Source organism: Macaca thibetana, chromosome 13 (assembly GCF_024542745.1).
Source record: "Macaca thibetana thibetana isolate TM-01 chromosome 13, ASM2454274v1, whole genome shotgun sequence".
NCBI lineage: Eukaryota > Metazoa > Chordata > Mammalia > Primates > Cercopithecidae > Macaca > Macaca thibetana.
The window spans coordinates 5729142-5747070 of NC_065590.1; the positions used below are offsets into that span (position 1 = coordinate 5729142).

The window sequence follows — 17929 nt, forward strand, 5'->3', positions numbered from 1 at the left end:
CCCCAGCATCTTCTGTGGAACCCCAGTTCTGCTGGATGTTACTACGTTTTCACTGGCAAAAGTCCTATGATTCACCAAATGCAGAGTTGCATGTCCAAATGTCTGAAAAGCAAGGCCTCGTAGGCACCAGCCTGTTTCACCTGGATGAAACCAGCCTTTCCTCACAGTATTTGACACAGGAACATTTATGGATGGGCTTTTACCAGACACACACACAAAAAATTCACGTCTCCATTTGTTACACAACGCTGTTGGAAAAAATATATCATCTCTTATGATCCTGACTGTCCGAAACACTCCATTTAGCAAGTGTCTCAGAATTGTGTGAAGGACTGGGTGGAACTTGCACCTTTTCCCTTCTGATGAAGATGGCCGTTAACTTGTTCCCCTTTTTGCTCAAGGAAACTCTGAGTCAAAGCTGATCTTCAGTCATAGTGGAGCTCTCTGTCTCTGTGATTAGTGTATTTGCTTCCTTCCCCTTTCCATACTCTTATTGTTTTGATTTTACTTAACCTTCCTTTACTATGACCTTTGGTAATCAACCAACCTGTCTAAAAGCTGCAAGTAAGAGATGTTATCTAATACCTGGCTGAGGGGACAGGACACACTTGGCCAGTCCTGGAACCCAGCCATAAAGTGAGGAGATTGGTGAGAGTCCAGGCAAGGGTGCCAGTAGCTCGATGGTCTGTCACAATGTGCTGTCACAAGCTGACAGTGTAGAAGGAAGGTGCTCTTACCTAAGGGGATCTCCTAAACACCCAGGATATAAACACAATCTCCTAGATTTTCTTCTTGGACTGATATTTAAAATTATCTATCTATCTATCTATCTATCTATCTATCTATCTATCTATCTATCTATCTATCTATATTTGAGTTTTAATTCATCAGAAGCCTATTTTTGTATATGGTGTGAGTTAGGAGATCCACTTTTTATCCCCTTAGTTAATGTGCAATGGTGCTAGCACCTTCCATTACTAATAGTTTATCATTTATTTATTTTTAACTTTTACTTTAGGTTCAGGGGTACATGTGCAGTTTGTTATATAGGCAAATCGTATATTATGAGGGTAACCAATAGTTTAAATCATATCTTTAGTATTTTAAAATATTTCTACCTATATTTAAAGAGATATTGATCTCTCCTTTTTATCATTATTATTGTTATAAAACTTTATATTAAAGTGACATTAGCTTTGTAAAATAAATTAAGGATATTGTCACATTTCTATCATTTGGAATAAATCAAATGACACTGGAATTAACTGAGAGCTGGGACTTGGTTATGAAGCCATCTGGTCCCAGGTGCCCTTTTCAATGGTATAAATTATCTTTTCAGACTAATCTGTGATAATTGGTGTATTCAAGATTTCTACTTCTTGATTTAATTCTGGTAATTGGTATTTGCAAGGAAACCATCTGTTTCTGAGTATGTTGCAGTAGGGTTATGAGTGTTAAATTTTTTTCTTTTTTTTGAGATGGAGTCTTGCTCTGTCACCCAGGCTGGAGGGCAGTGGCACAATCTTGGCTCACTGCAACCTCCACCCCCGGGTTCAAGCAATTCTCCTGACTCAGTCTCCTGAGTAGCTGGGATTACAGGCATGTGCTACGACGTCCAGCTAATTTTTGTCTTTTTAGTAGAGGCGGGATTTCACCATGTTGGCCAGACTGGTCTGGAACTCCTGACCTCCAGTTATCCGCCCACCTAGGCCTCCAAAAGTGCTGGGATTACAGACGTGAGCCACTGTGTCCAGCCATGAGTGTTAATCTTTTGCAATAGTCTTACCTTTCTCTGTGTCTAGGATTTTCTGACTTTCTCATTCTACTCATGCAGACTTTACTGTTTTTCATTTTCCCTTTATCAGTCTCTTCAATGTTATTGATCTTTTCAATGAAATGCTTTTGGATTTGTTTATCCTTTCTACTATGTTTTGGTTTTCATTTCATTAGTTTCAGCCTTGATCTTTATTGACTTCCTCTCTCAACTCTTTGTGGTTTAGTTTGTCTTTACTCATTTTTCAAAATGAGAACTGTTAGGGGTTGAATTGTGTCCTCCCAAAAGGATATGTTGGAATCCTAACCACCGGGGCCACAGAATGTGACTTAATTTGGAAATAGGGCTATTGTAGATATAATTAGTTAAGATGAGGTCATACTAGTGTAGGGTGGTGCCTTTAATCCAATGTGATGGGTGTTCTTAGACAAACAGCCCTGTGAAGACACGGAGAGACAGGGAGAACACTGCAGAATGGAGGCAGAACTTAGAATATTCATGCTACCATGTGCCAAGGAATGCTTGGTCTATCAGAAGCTGGAAGAGGCAAGGATCTTTCTCTGGAAGCTTTGAGGGAGCATGGCCCGGCTACCACCTTGATTTTAGACTCTCAGCCTCCAGAACTGTGAAGCAATACATTCTGTTGTTTGAAGCCACCCAGTTTGTGGTACTTTGTTGTGGCAACCTAGTAAGCTAATAAAATTACTAAATTCCTTTATTTTTTCAGTTTTTTATGTTCAGTAATGAAAGTGTTTAAATTTTCTTCTGAGTATGCTTGGCTTTTAGGGAGAATTGTTGATTTTTTTCACTTTCCATATGAATTATAATTTTAGTTTGATTTTCTTTGATCCAAAATTTACCTACCTCTATGTTTCATAATTGTCAAGTAAAGGAATTAATTTATCCTTTTATTATTGATTTACAATTTGATTAAATTATTATTAGAATACATGACTTGTCAAATTCCTAATTTTAAATTTCTTAAGCTTTTCTTTGTGCCTAAAAAGTCATCAATTTTTTTTCAGTGTTATCTGGGCAAATGGAAAAATGTATGTCCTCTTTTGAGGAATGTAATGTTCCACGTACGTCTACTGATTGATTTTCTTGATCATTGATCATTTTATTATATTTTTCTATGTTGTTACTCGTTTAACATGGTTCAGTTTTGTAAGTGGCATTTTAGAATTTCCCTCATGGTATTATTTTAATTAATTTTTAAAATCCTAAATTAAACTTTTAATTTTGATTTAATTATGCATATACACACAGTCGTAAGAAAAAATATTGCAGAGTGATATCACCAGAAACAGTGGGATAGGGACTTCAGGCTCTATCCCACCACAAACACAACTAACAAGCTAGCAAAAACTGTCAGATTCAACTTTTGCAGAACTCTGGAATCTAGTTCAAAACCTACATTAATCAGAGAAAAGCTTAATAAAGAAAGACGTTGCTTCATTGCTATTAGAAGGCACGGTGGCTCTCTTTAAATTGTCCACCTATCATCTCTCAGTACCAGATCAGAGGCCACTGTGCGTGAGGATAGCAGCCTGCGCTTCTAGTACAGATTGCTAGTGTTAGAGGGAGCAATTCAGAGCTTATTCTCAAGAGCTGTGGTTGTGCGCTTTGACCTGTTTGGCAGCTCCCTGAAGGGCTGGTGTAGAAGCTTGTCTTTATTTCACTCAGCTCTGAGCATTCCCAGTGTTGGGTGCTGTCTTGGGCAGCATTTGCCAAAATAATTTAAATTCAAAAGTATTGACTGCTGCAGCCTGGGCCAAGGGTAATAGTTGGAACAGACAGCCTGGGAAAAAGAGTTTGGGAATGAAGATTTGTGGGAGAACAAGAACTTTTAACATGTGCTGTATACACTGGGAAACCAAGAAGGCCACATGCAGGCCAGGGCTAACCTCATGCTCAGAAAAAGCTTTTACCTCTCGTTCACCTTCAGGCTTCATGCAAGCTAAGAAAGCAAGGCTAAGGAAGAGTTGTAAAAGGCCTGGCCAAGTTTTAAAATATGTTATCAATACAGAATTAATCTGTAAAGACTGGGAGTTTTTTTTTTTTTCCTTTAATTGTTCTTTTTAGGGACTTCAGGAATTTAAGGAAACTCTGTCAAAACACGAATTGACCAGTAAGCTAACAGAACCCAGACATAAGTGACCACACACAGTGGGGAATATAGACTGCACAAAAATTGCTTAGAAGCCACTAAACTAACAGAAAACAATGACTAACACAAGAAACATCAAATCCTAGGGAGTAGGGAGAACCTGATTTCCAGAGTTGCCAAGTAATAATCCCACTATTTTCAACAAAAAATTACAAAACATGCCAAGAAAAAGAAAGGAGAAAAAGAAATAAAGAAAGAGAGAAAAAAAAAAAGAAAGAGAAAAAAAAAAAAAAAGAAGTTATGGTCCATTAAAAAGAATGGTAGAAATTAATACAAACTGTCCTTGACGAAGCCCAGGTATTGGATTTACCAGAGAACGATCCCAAATCAAGTCTGTCAAATGTGGCAAAAAGCTAAAGGAAGTCATAGATAAGAATTAAAGGAAACCAGGAACATTAAGTATAAACATATGGAGAATGTCAATCAACACACAGAAACTATAAATAGGAACCACATAAAAATTCTGGTATTAAAAAATATAATAATTGAAATGAAAATTAACTATAGAGGTTCAAGAGGCGATATGAGCGGAAGAAAATACAAGCAAATTTAGGCCCTGCCTAGTGGCTCATGCTTGTAATTCCAGCACTTTGAGAGGCCAAGGGGAGAGGACTGCTTGAGCCCAGGAGTTCAAGACCAACCTGGGCAACATAGCAAGACACTGTCTCTAATAATAATAATTATTATTAATTAAAATTAAAAAATAAGAAAAGGTAAACAAACTTAAAGATATGTCAATTAAGGCCGGGTGCAGTGGCTCAAGCCTGTAATCCCAGCACTTTGGGAGGCCGAGACGGGTGGATCACGAGGTCAGGAGATCGAGACCATCCTGGCTAATCCGGTGAAACCCCGTCTCTACTAAAAAATACAAAAAACTAGCCGGGCGAGGCGGCGGGCGCCTGTAGTCCCAGCTACTCGGGAGGCTGAGGCAGGAGAATGGCGTGAACCTGGGAGGCGGAGCTTGCAGTGAGCTGAGATCCGGCCACTGCACTCCAGCCTGGGCGACAAAGTGAGACTCCGTCTCAAAAAAAAAAAAAGATATGTCAATTAAGATAATTAAGTCTGAGGAGCAGAAATATAAAAGCATGGCCCAAGAGACCTGTGGGAATTTATAAAGTATACCAATATATGCATAATGAGACTCTTAAAAGGAGAGGAGAGAGGGAAATGAACAAAAAATTTATTTTTTAAAATATTGGCCCACAACTCCCCAAATTTGACGGAAGATGTGAATTTACACATCCAACATGGTCAATGAACTCCATAGGATAAAATTAAAGAGACACAAATTGAGTCACACTACAATCAAACTGTCTTAAGACTAAGACAACAAAAGAACCTTGAAAACAGTAAGAGAGACATGACTTATCATGTACAAGGGAGCATCAATAAAATTAATAGTCAATATCTCTTCAGAAACCATGGAGGCCAGAAGACAGTAAACAGTAGGATAACATATTTGAAGTGCTGGAAGTCCACCAAACAATTATTCTATATACAGCAAAACTATCCTTCAAAAGTAGAGGAGAAGTTAGATATTCCAAGATAGCAAAAACTAAGGTAGTTAATCACTAGTTGATTTCTCGTAAAGAAATGTCAATCTTTCTCAAACTCTTCCTAAACTAGAAGATTGAGAAGTACTTCCTAACACACTCTGTGTGGCCACCATCACTCTAATACCAAGGCCATACAAAGATATGACAAGAAAGAAAACTATCGCTCAATCTTCCTTATAAATATAGATGCAAAAATCCTCAACAAGATACTAGCAAATTAATTCCAGCACCATATGAAGAAAATTATGTATTATGACCAAGCGGTATTTATCCCAGGAATGCTAAGGGGGTTCCACACACAAAATTTACTCAATGTAATAAACGACATTAATAGAATGAGAGGGAAAAAAACCACATGATCATCTCAATGGATGCAGAAAAATAATTTGACAAATTCCAATACCTTTTTTGTGATTAAAATACACTCAACAAACTAGGAATAGAAGGGAAATTTTTCTTTCTTTTTTTTTTTTTTGAGACGGAGTCTCACTCTGTGGCCCAGGCTGGAGTGCAGTGGCCGGATCTCAGCTCACTGCAAGCTCCGCCTCCCGGGTTTACGCCATTCTCCTGCCTCAGCCTCCCGAGTAGCTGGGACTGCAGGTGCCGCCTCCACGCCCGGCTAGTTTTTTGTATTTTTTAGTAGAGACGGGGTTTCACCGTGTTAGCCAGGATGGTCTCGATCTCCTGACCTCGTGATCCACCCGTCTTGGCCTCCCAAAGTGCTGGGATTACAGGCTTGAGCCACCGCGCCCGGCGGGAAAATTTTCAACATGATAAAAGGCATTTGTGAAAAACCCACAGCTAACCTTATACTCAATAGTGAAAGACTGAAATAGTTTCCCCTAAAATTACAAATATGACAAGAATGCCCACTTTTGCCACTTCTACTCAACATCCTGCTGGAAGTTCTAGCCAGAGCAATTAAACAAAATAACATTTAAAAACATAAATAAAAATAGGCTGGGAGGTGGGTGGCAAGATGGCTGAATAGGAACAGCTCCGGTCTGCAGCTCCCAGCGAGATCAGCGCAGAGGGATTTCCAACTGAGGTACCCGGCTCATCTCATTGGGACTGGTTAGACAGTGGGTGCAGCCCATGGAGGGACAGCTGAAGCAGGGTGGGGCGTCACCTCACATGGGAAGTGCAAGGGGTCGTGGAATTCCCTCCCCTAGCCAAGGGAAGGCGTGAGGGACTGTACTGTGAGGAATGGTGCACTCCAGCCCAGATACTAAGCTTTTCCCAAGGTCTTCACAACCCGCAGACCAGGAGATTCCTTGGGTGCCTACACCAGCAGGGCCCTGGATTTCAAGCACATAACTAGGCAGCCATTTGGGCAGACACTGAGCTAGCTGCAGGCAGTCAGGTGTCACACCACTGTGATTGAGTGCTCCCTCGAAGTCCCTGCTGAGCTTTTGCTTTCCTGGTCCTTTAGCCAGACAGCACAGGATTTTCTTGTTTTTATTATTTTTGTGTCTATGCCTATTAGCAGGTCTGAGTTATAGGCCTCTTTGGTGCCCAGTCCAGAGGTACAGGGAAGATTAAAAGAAAGAAAGAAAGAAAGAAAACTCAGGGAATGCTCAATGATGTTCTTTAAGACCTGAGGTCCCTGTTCAGTCCCCCCTCTTCCCACATTTCAGAATCCTTGTATGATTGTTTGTTGAATTATCTCCAGAGTACTTAGTTGTATTTACATGGCAGGAACAGGAAAAGTGGGACTATACTATCTTGTCCCAGAAATATAATAGTAATCTTACTAAGTTCTCCTTACTTTACATATTAAGTTTTACTTATTAAATTCTCCTGTACTTCTTAATATAATCTTTTTGAAGTATAACACACATGCAGAAGAAGACCAGATCTTATGGATACAGCTTGGTAAATTTTCCCAAACTAAATCCAGCCATGTAACCTGCACTCAGACCAAGAAATCTGAATTTGCTAGTACCTCAAAAGTCCCCTTGTATCTCTACCAGTTACTATCCCTGTTCCTCACAGGTGACTACTACCGCCTTGCTAACCCTACATATTAATTTTGTCTTTTTTTCAACTTTATATAAATGGAATTATTTGATAGGTAACAATTTCCCTTGCCTTCTTTTATTCAACATTATTTGTGAGATGCCTCCATTTAGTGCAGAGTTCTGTTCATCCTTATTTTTGTATAATATTCCATCATATGAATAAAATACAATTTGTTTAATCATTTTACTTTTAATGGACATCTAGGTTGTTTCTCTACTACATTTTAAATATTTTTGCCTCACGTGTTTATCTCGTGTATGTTTAGAATATGCTGATAAAATCCTATCGTATCTTTGTGATAAGATGACTCATAGTTCTCTAAAGATGTTTATGTCCATATCCTTGGAAGCTGTGAATATGTTCCTTTATCTAATGAAAGGAACTTTGCAGATGTTACTAAGTCAAGGATCTTGAGATGGGGAGATTATCCTGAATTATCTGGGTAAACCCAATGCAATTACAAGAGTCTTCAAAAAAGAGGCAAGAGAACCAGAAGGGAAAAGGGTGATGTGATTATGAAAGCAGATGAGAGAGCTGGAGATGGTTTGTTGCTGACTTTGAAGATGTAGGAAAAGCCCAGAGTGCAGGTGGCCTCTAGAAGATCTCAAAGGGCAGGGAAACCAATTCCCTCCAGACTCTCTGGAGGGAGCACAGCCCTGCCAACACCTTGTTTTGATTTTTTAACAAATTTCAAACTGCTGACCTCCAAAACTGTCAGGTAATATATTTGTGTTACTTTCAGCCACTAAGCTTGTGATAATTTGTTACAGCAGCATAGGAAAGTAGTAGAATCTTCTTAATACGTTTTGCCTTCATCATTCAATCACATTCGCTTTGCCCTCTTCATCCTTCTAAGTACTTGTAACCTTAAATCCAACGTCTCCAATGTTATTGTGCTCAGGGGTTTCCAAGCCCACCTCAGTCCTGAAGATTTGCCAGAAGGACTCATAGGACTGAGGAAATATGTCCTCCTCATGGCTATGGCCCAGTGAAAGGAGACAGATTAAAATCAACAAAGGGAAAAGGAGCGTGGCGTGGAGTCCAGGAGAAACCAGATGCAAGCGTCCAGGTATCCTCTGCCAATGGAGGGGTTTAGATGCGCCCAATTCTCCCAGCAATGATGTAAGACAACTCATGGGAAGTGTTTTAGAGATATGCGAGGAGGAGGAGAATCCTACACCCAGCCAAGATGCCAGCCACTCTTCAGAGTGGTCTATGGAGACAGGCAAAGAGGAAGACGTGTTATCGCCCGCATGCCCCATCTGAGGAGGAGACATCACACTAATAATGACCTCCAAAGATAAGGGAAACAGTGGTGATCAATAAACCCTGTGGGTGGAAGTGTACATGTGTGTCTGACTGGCAATTTTTTTTTCTTTTTTTTTTGAGACAGAGTTTTGCTCTGTCATCCAGGCTGGAAGAAAGTGGCATGATCTCAGCTCACTGCAACCTCCGCCTCCCGGCTTCAAGCGATTCTCCAGCCTCAACCTCCCAAGTAGCTGGAATTACAGTCGCTTGCCACCAAACTGCACTAATTTTTGTATTTTTAGTAGAGACAGGGTTTCACCATGTTGGCGAGGCTGGTCTTGAACTCCTGACCTCAAGTGATCCTCCTGCCTCGGCCTCCCAAAGTGCTGGGATTACAGGCATGAGCTACTGCGCCCGGTTTCTGATCAGGTGTTTATAATATAGGGCCTGCACACAAGAATTCTTAAAATAGAAACATGTATTCCTGGAAAATTCCAATCATATTCTGAAATGATAATTGCTAAATGCTTTCAGAAAAATCTAGCGGTTAGGGATTGGAGAAGCAGAGGGGAAAGTAAGTAACTTTAAACATGTTGCCTGGGCTGACGGGGAGAGAGTAGGGACATGATATGTTCCACAGGTCATGCCGGAGGCTGACAGTAGAAAGGAAATGGAGTTCCTGGAGAGGGAATAGTTGTAAATTATTTTCATCTACAATAAAGAAATAGAGTTGATTCTGAATGTCAGAAGAGATAAAGGGAACACTGATAGAATGGAAATATACTACCAAATGCCCAAATTAACAAAGTGGGGAAAGAAAACGTATATCCAAGAGATCACACTAGCAAACGCGAGGAAGAGGGGAAATAATAAACAACAGAATATAATTAGTATAAGCATAAGGTTACATTAAGACATTAAAATAAAATACGTAAGCCTTCCCCTTCCTCACACTCATTGTTTTCTTGGCTCAGGGAAGTGACTCTCCGTTGTCTGTTCATTGTCTCTGTCCCGTCTGCGGCTTTCAGACTCCTTCAAGAACTCCTGTCATTTGCATGTTCGTTGCCTGGATCTGTCCTCGAGGTCTCTCTGCTTCCCTCCTGATTTCCATCGCTCTGCACTGTGGCTCCATAGTTGCACCTGTCTCTTCCTCCATTTGATGTTGATCAGCTGGTGGTGACCAGCTCGCTCACTCCAGGCCTCAACAGCAATTTTTTTTTTTTTTGAGACGGAGTCTCCCTTGTCGCCAGGCTGGCTTAGTTGGTTTCTCGGCTCACAGCTCGCTCACTCCAGGCCTCAACAGCAATTTTAACAGATTATTTGGAGTCATCTACCAAAGTTTTGACTTGAAAATATTTTTTAGTTCTGGGGTACCTTTTTTGCATTTGAAAATCTTGAGGTGTTCTTATGTCTTTTTGGTTCAAGAGGTAGCATACTGTAGTGGTTCAGAGAATGGGTTCTGGAGACAGACTTAAACTGCGTGGGTTCAAATCCTAGCTAGGCCTCTTCCCCACCATGAGATCTTTGGCAAGTTACTTAATCTCTCCGTACTTCCATTTTCCTATCTGTAAAATAGGGGAGAATAGGAGCGGAGTAGTTATATGAGAAACTAGAACTTCTTCATAATCACCATTTTGTGTGTCCTACTCTGTGACCACAATTTTCGTCTTCCTAGCTGACTTCTTCAACTATCGCAACTCTGATTATCCTTGGGCCCTACTTGGCTTTCTCCCATTCTACCCAAGCTTCAGGACTACCGTAAGTAACTGTATAGTAAGTAACTTTACCCACTCCTTGCATGCATCATCAAATCCCTGCCCCATCTCACTTTTTTTTTTTCTTGAGACGGAGTCTCGCTCTGTCACTCAGGCTGGAGTGCAGTGGCGCGATCTCGGCTCACTGCAAGCTCTGCCTCCCGGGTTCACGCCATTCTCCTGCCTCAGCCTCCTGAGTAGCTGGGACTATAGGTGCCCGCCACCATGCCCGGCTAATTTTTTGTGTTCTTGTTAGAGACGGGGTTTTACCGCGTTAGCCAGGATGGTCTTGATCTCCTGAACTCGTGATCCGCCCCCCTCAGCCTCCCAAAGTGCTGGAATTACAGGCATGAGCCACTGTGCCCGGCCTCACTTTTTTGCTTTATACGATTACAACTCTGGTTATACAAAACCCTTCTCCCATGCACCTGTGCATTGGACCATGGGTGCAGAAGAAACCATATCTGAGCTGATTGGTGTCTCTTTAAATTCTGTCCGCAGGCTTCTGTGGACCCTTCCTGCCTCCTGGCCTTTGTGCTACATTTTCCTTCACTCCCAGCTCCCCACCCCATCCCCATTTTCACTTCCCACTTCTGGCCAATAGTTCACAGTGGAAAAGCTTCCACTTTGGTTTAAACTGGGTGAACTGAGCCCTTTGGTTTGTAACAGAGTTCACTTTTGGAGCTCCTCTAGCATCTGATACAATTTGTTTTTGCTACTGCTACAGTCTGAATGTTTATGTCTCCCCCAAATTCCTCTGTTGAAATCCTCACCCCTTAGATGATGGTATTAGGAGGTGGGGTCTTTGGAAGATGATTAGGTCATGAGGGCAGAGCCATCTCTGAAGCAGGAAGTGGGACCTCAGCAGACACCCAATACGACGGTGCCTTGATCTTGGGCTTCGCCCTCCAGAACTGTGAGAAATACCTCTCTATTGTCTATGAAGCACTGGTCTATAGCATTTTGTTGTAGCAGCCCGGGTGGGCCAAGGCAGCCACACTGAGAGGGCCTGCGATGAGCAAAGGGCTTTACCCATCTGGGTGCTTGATGTTTTAATTTGAACAAGAAGACTTGTTTTGAAAATTTCTATATGAGACAACATTCTTGACAGCGTCACTTCTGAGCACCTGGTCTATGCTTCAGGGTGATTGATGGCAGTGTCTGTCTCTGGGTTGCATTTGCATAGTTTTCAGGAAGAGGTTTCAAATGACCAAGGTGGGGAGAAAAATTGGCAAGTGGTGCAATGCCCTGCCCTACCAAGAAGGAAGACTAAGAGTGCAAGATAAATTAGCTCCTGCACACACATGCTCCAGTGAGAGGAATGTACTTTGTGAATCCAGGAAATATAGTCTGGGGATAAAATATTTCTCCCATTTTCTTTCCAGGACAGGAACATCAGTCCTTGAAATACCTGACTTCTGGGAACTGCTGGTTATGCTCATTGACAATTGCATGTTACAATGGGATGTTTTTCTTTGGACTATTTGCTGTTTCCCAGAATGTCTCCACAGCAGACCACTCTCATTGGGAAGGGGATTCCCTGCAGATTAACAGGCTCCAGTGTCTGGGAAATGGTGTCTGAGGAGTGAACAGCCAGACCATTGTGGGCAAAACGTTTTGGGGCCTTATGAAAAGCAGGCTTCAAAGGGCAGTCCCAGGGAGCCCGGGGCTCACTCACTGGGCTGTGACTGGACCTTGGAGCTGGCGCTGCTGAATGACCCCTGAGGAGGGAGCAAAGCCCCTCGCTTCAAGTCAACAGAGCATAGGGAGAAGCCAGGGTGGTGAGCAGAGGTGGGGACACTGTCATGGGTGGGGCCCTTTCCCATTTTAGTTGTTGCCACCAGTGGGATGTTTGCACCTCCCAAGGAATTGTTTACCTGGGCTGTTCAGAAGGCAGAACGGTGTATGTGTGTCTATGGGCTGTAGTAGACAGAGGTGTTCGTTCTCTCTGGACTCTTGTCAGGATCTCTCAGTCTTGAGTCCAAACTAAGTGACCAGGAAGCACATGTGGAGAGGATGCATGGGCCATGCATCTCCTGGCAGCTCCCAGCAGCCTGACTCCAACGTGCCCAGGCAGGGGTGTCAGGAGGGGAACGGAAGTAGCTCCTTTTCCTTCTTGGGACCTTCGTTAGAAAAGAGGAGTGCCACTCTGCTGTCTGAGCACTGAAAGCCAGTTGAACTCATGCTTTCTCAACTCTGGTTGTCTTTAAAACAAATACATTTGCCTGAGTTGGACGCTGTCATTAGGCGATTCCAGTGTGTAGTCAGAGACGAGCTGGGAGCAGGCACGGGGGACATCATCTCAGCCCCTGGGTACCCTTCCATTTTCCTTCTTACAACGGCTTCTTTCTCTTGTGTCCCTGGGCTGGAGAAGACTTTAATGTCAGAGACAAAGTGCTCCCAAACATTTTAAACTTTCTCCTTAGTTGTCAGAAGAAAGGTGCCCAGCACAGGGCATCATGAGTGGGAAATCCGGGTGGAGGTGGGACCATGTGCCAGGACCCTTCCTTTCTGTTGCTTATTCATCCCTCAGCTCTGCATGGACAACATGACTTTATAGCCAAGAAGACTTAAGAATAGTAGCACCATCCCCTGATCTCTGTCTTCCTGCTCTAGATACCTGAGGAAAAGGTAGGGTCAGCAGAACAGACATAATTACCCAGTATATTAGTTCGTCCTCACACTGCTATAAAGAAATGCCCAAGACTGGGTAATTTATAAAGAAAGGAGGTTTAATTGACTCACGGTTCTGCATGGATGGGGAGGCCTCAGGAAATTTACAATCATGGCAGAAGGGGAAGCAGGCACGTTTTACATGATGGCAGGCAAGAGAGAAGAGTGAAGAGAAGTGGGATGAGCCCCTTTTAAAACCACCAGATCTCATGAGAACTCACTCACTATCACGAGAACAGTATGGGAGAAACCACCCCCATGATCCAATCACTTCCCACCAGGTTCCTCCCTCAACATGTGGAGATTGTGAGGATTACAATTCAAGATGAGATTTGGGTAGGGACACAGCCAAACCATATCACCTGGCATAACTTTCTGGCACCAAACCAGGGTGAAAAGGTAAAAACATAGACAGCTCTCCAGTGATGGCAGCCATTTCTCAGGTTTTAGCTATTCAGTGAAACCTGTGCACCAATGGATCCCTGCCCCACCACACCCTTTGCTTATCTCCCACCTCTGTGGACGTGGAGAGTGGATGGCAGGGTGGTTTCTAGAGCAGAAGTTCTTTACCTGTGAATCTTAAGTTAGGGAAAGGACATCCTGTGTCCTGTGTCACTGTCCCCTCACCTCCACCCTGGAGAATTACTGTTTTATTTAAGTGAATACATGAATATTTATAAGGACTGCATTTTGTTCATTCCTAACCTTAGCCCTTAAACTAATATTTTCGTAAGAAATATGAGCCTCGCAGAACTGTTCAGAGGTTGACTGTGCAAAAGAGAGAGTGAGTGTGCAGTTGCACACATGCCCTGCATACTCACAGCCTCATAAACTTACACTACAAAGACAGGGACCAAGTTTTGAGGTCTTGGATGACTCACCCACCCTGCCCATCCCCTGGCCACTTGGCTTTGGGTCCAAGAAGAGCTGAGGGGGTTTGGAGGGAAATAGAAAGAGTAGCTCCTGAACACACACGCTCCAATGAGAGGAATGTACTTTGTAAATCCAGGAAACATAGTCTGGGCATAAAATATTTCTTATAAGACATATGAGATATATCTATGGGAGATGACCCCAATGCCCTTCCCACCCACTCCCACCAACAACCTACTTCCTCTTTTGAGCCAAGCAGCGATAGCAGGGTTGGCTGGCAGGTGGGTGGGGATGGGCCAGGTCTTGGTCCTGTGGGACTCTCCACTGGGCAGGATGAAAGTCTGGGGAGCAGAGCCCAGAGCCATGGGAGGGAGAGAGTTTGTAGATGGAGATCCTGGACCTCTCAGAATGGGGTCAGTGATGGCTGAGTGAGTCCTCGGGAGGACCTGCTGGTCTTTCTCCCTTGAGTGCCACCCATGAGTAGACTAGGAATTTGAGACCTCTCTACCCAGAGACTTGTAAAGTAAGAGGCTTTGCAGCTGAAAAATAGCAATACTAAATCTCACTCCAACCATGGTCTAGGAACTGTTATAAGCACTTTTATTAACTCATTGAATTGTCCTAACAACCCTGAAGTAGGTTCTATTATGACCCCATTTTACAAATGAGAGAAGTAAGGCACGGAGAAGTTAAGTGGCTCGCATAAGGTCACACAGCTAACAAGTGGCAGAGCTGGGATCGCCAATCAGGCTGCTTGGCTCTAACCACAACTGCATGCTGTGCCTCTGGGTTGGTTTGCGATTCATTTATTGCTTGCTGCTGGCACTCTTTGCACTCATCAAAGGAAAATAAAGTTAAACATCTTCCTTATTCCATATTCAAAAAGAAAGTCCAGCTAAATTAAATACAAATGTAAAAATAATTAAATAAAAATTATAGAAGAAAACAAAGCAATTATGTTTTACCCTTATAATAGGAGAGACTTTTTAAAAGCCAAAACAGTAAATCTAGAATGTATATTAGAAAAGACAGATGTGTTTGATTACACAAATTTTTTTAGAGGGCAAATTATATTATAAGTAGAATTTAACTGGATAATGATACAATGAAGGGAGGAGATTTTTTTTTTTTTTAAATATGGAACGCTTCACGAATTTGCGTGTCATCCTTGCGCAGGGGCCATGCTAATCTTCTCTGTATCGTTCCAATTTTAGTATATGTGCTGCCAAAGCGAGCACGGGAGGAGATTTTTTATTGAAAGATAGCTAAGAGAAGCATAAAATGTGAGAAAAAAATTAGTAAACAAGTAGAAAAATAGGCAAAATACATGAATAGGCAGTTCATAGTCACAAAAGCAAATTGAAAGGCTGATGAAGATATGAACAGATACAGAACTTCATAAATAGCAGGAAAATATAAATTAGAATAATGTAATTTATAAAAATTAAAAGAGTGGCACCCATTATTGATAAAAATTAGGGGAAAGTTTTCATATACCACTGGAAAAATAAATTGTGTAGACTTTTTGGAAAGCAATATAGCAGTGACTATTAAAACTAAAAATATGAATATATGGAATCAACCTAAGTGTCCCTCAGTTGATAAATGGATGAAGAAAATGTGGTGTATACATACACAATGGAATATTATTTAGCCATAAAAAGGAAATCCCATCATTTCTGACAACACAGATAAGGACATTGTGGTGAGTGAAATAAGCCAGACAAATACTGCCTGATCCCATTTATTTTTAGAATCTAAAAAAGTTAAACTCGTAGAAGCAGAAAGAGTGTCAAAGGATGGTTCCAGAAGCTGAGTTGGGAGGCACAAATGAAGACATGTTTGTCAAAGGATGCAAAATTTCAGATAGACAGGAGGAGTAAATTCAAGAGATCTAGGACAGAGTCTTACTCTGTCCCCCAGGCAGTGCAGTGGTGCGATCTCGGCTCACGGCAACTTCTGCCTTGTGGGTTCGAGTGATTCTCCTGCCTCAGCCCACCACCATGCCCTGCTCATTTTTGTACTTTTTGTAGAGATAGGGTTTCACCATGTTGGCCAGGCTGGTCTCGAGCTCCTGACCTTAGATAATCCACCTTCCTTGGCCTCCCAAAGTGCTGGGATTACAGGGTGTGAGCCACCACACTTGGTCTCAAGTGACCCATTTTTTACAACATGGAAATTACAGTTAATAACAATGTATTATATTCTTAAAAATTGTGGGAGTTTGAGACCAGTCTGGTCAACATGGTGAAACCCTGCCTCTACTAATAATGAAAAATTAGCCAGGCATGGTGGTGCATGCCTGTAATCTCAGCTACTCAGGAGGCGGAGGCAGGAGAATTGCTGGCCCAGGAGACAGAGGTTGCAGTGAGCCGAGATCGTGCCACTGCACTCCAACCTGGGCGACAGAGGGGGACTCTGTCTCAAAAAAAAAAAAAAAAAAAAAAAAAGCCAAGAGGTTAGATTTTGTGTTCTCACTGTGAAAATGACAAGTAGGTGAGGCAAGGCACATGTTAATTAGCTCAATTTAGCCATTCCACAATGTATACATGTTTCAAAATGTCATGTTGGACACTATAAATATATACAACTTAAATAATTGATTTAAAAAATAAATAAAAATATGTCATAACTTTCTTCCCAGCAATCTTACTTCTGGCACTCTATCCTATGAAAATAGAAGCACCAGTATGTAAGGATTTATGTACACAAATTTTGTGCCAAAAACTGGATGCAAGACCAAAGTCCATCAGTGGAAAAATGTTTGTAAAACACTCGTTCATCCAGATAATGGAATATCATGCAGCCACTGGAAACATGAGTCACACTTATACCAGTGACTGGAAAGATTGTCATGATATGTTCGTTTTAACTTTTTATTTTGAAATAATTGAAGACCTTCTGGAAAGTTACAAAAGAGATGCAAGCAATTTCTCTTTTCCTCTTCTCTCAGATGCTCCAGTTCTTAAGATTTTACCAAGTTTGTGTGCTAGGTCTGTCTCTCTGTGTATAAATAACTTTTTATTATTATTCTTTTTGCCTAAATAGTTCAATACATATTTCTTCAAAATGAGGATATTTTTAAACATAATGATAGTGTAAGTAGCAAAGTCAGGAAATGAGCATTGGTATAATACTGTTATCTAGTCCACAGCAAATTGTCCCGCTGATGTCCTTTATAGAAAAAAATGATGGGTCTCTGGGATTGAATCCAGGATCTGCATTGCATTTACTTGTCATGTCTCTTTGATCTTCTTCAACCTAGGACATTTCCTCAGTCCTTTATCGTCTCTCTAGACCTTGACGTTTTTGAAGTGTGCAGGCTAACTATTCCGTAGGATCCCTCTCAGTTTGGGCTTGTCTGATGTTTCCTCATGGTTAGATGCTGATCATGCGTTTTTGGTAGGAATATCACAAAAGGGGTGTTAGCCTTTCTCAGTGGCATGATACATTTTTAAAAAAATGCAATGGCCAGGCGCTATGGCTCACGCCTGTAATCCCAGCACTTTGGGACGCTGAGGCGGGCGGATCACCAGGTCAGGAGATCGAGACCATCCTGGCTAACCCGGTGAAACACCGTCTCTACTAAAAAATACAAAAAATTAGCCAGATGTGGTGGCAGGCACCTGTAGTCCCAGCTACTCGGGAGGCTGAGGCAGGAGAATGGCGTGAACCCCGGAGGCAAGGGCTTGCAGTGAGCTGAGATCGTGCCACTGCACTCCAGCCTGGGCAACAGAGCGAGACTCTGTCTCAAAAAAAAAAAAAAATTCAATGGTTTTCAGTATATTTACAAAATTGTGCAACCATCACCACCACCTAATTTTACAACATTTTCATCATCCAATAAGAAACCCCATTA

The 17929-nt window shown here is 41.9% G+C and overlaps 1 non-coding gene across 1 annotated transcript; it reads right to left on the minus strand.

Moving 5' to 3' along the window:
* Positions 1-15201: 15201 nt before the first annotated feature.
* On the minus strand, positions 15202-15308 carry LOC126934602 (U6 spliceosomal RNA). The gene has a single exon (XR_007719054.1). It is a non-coding gene; the product is annotated as a U6 spliceosomal RNA (small nuclear RNA).
* Between the last annotated feature and the right edge of the window lie 2621 nt (positions 15309-17929).